The sequence below is a fragment of the Penaeus monodon genome, chromosome 28 (genome assembly GCF_015228065.2).
Source record: "Penaeus monodon isolate SGIC_2016 chromosome 28, NSTDA_Pmon_1, whole genome shotgun sequence".
Taxonomy (NCBI): Eukaryota; Metazoa; Arthropoda; class Malacostraca; order Decapoda; family Penaeidae; genus Penaeus; species Penaeus monodon.
This window is the reverse complement of record NC_051413.1, coordinates 9,303,343-9,304,341: the sequence shown is the minus strand read 5'-3', so window position 1 is coordinate 9,304,341 and position 999 is coordinate 9,303,343.

Below are 999 nucleotides of genomic sequence, written 5' to 3'. Positions count from 1 at the left end.
TAATACGCTGTTAGCACGAGCCTCAAGCGACGTCCTGCCGGGGGGGCCCTGCGGGGAAAACAATATACCCCGTCACAAGAGGGTTAATAAGAAGCGTCAAGTGCGGGTATCGGGGGGATGGGTATCTGGGTTGGGTATCTGGTGAGGGTGTCTGGGGTGGGTATCTGGTGAGGGTGTCTGGGGTGGGTATCTGGGGTGGGTATTTGCCCTTGCTCTTATCTATGAGCAGTTATATCCCATCGTTTGGGAAGGGGAGAGGGGGAGGGAGGGAGGGAAGGGGTGATGGAGGGTGGGAGGGAGGGAAGGAGGAAAAAAGAGGGAGTGAGGGAGGGATGAAGGAACGAAGGGAAGGGGGAGAGAGAGGGAGGGAAGGAGGAAAAAAGAGGGAGTGAGGGAGGGATGAAGGAACGATGGGAAGGGGAGAGTTAGTGAGGGAGAGAGGGAGGAAAAGAGAGGGAATGATAAGGGAAAGAAGGAAGGGAAAGATACTTTGGAAGAATAGAGGGAGGAAAGAGGAGAGATATTTTGGAAGAGAGGAAGAGGGAAAAAGGAGATAGGGAAGTATATTTTGGAAAAAAAAGAATAGAGGGAAAGGAGAAAGGGAAGAGATAAATCAGAAAAAATAGAGAAAATAGGAAATAGGAAGAGATAAATCAGAAAAAAAATAGAGAGAAATGGAGAAAAGGAAGAGATACATTTGAAGAGAGGAATAAAGGAAAGAGAGAGAGAGGAGAAAAGAAGGAGGAAAAGGGAGAAAAAGAACGAAATAACCAAGAAGAAGGAATAGAGAGAAAGGGAGAAAGGAAAAGAGATACTTCTTAAGAAAGGAAAAAAAGGAAAATGTAAGGAAATAACGCTAATATTAAGGGAAGGAGTAAGGGAGGAAAGGATGGAAAAAAAAGATACAATCCGGAGGGAAGAGGAAAAGCGAGAGAGGGAAGAATAATTAGGAGGGAAACAACGAGGGAGGGAAAAGGAGGGCCTATAAACCTCCAACAA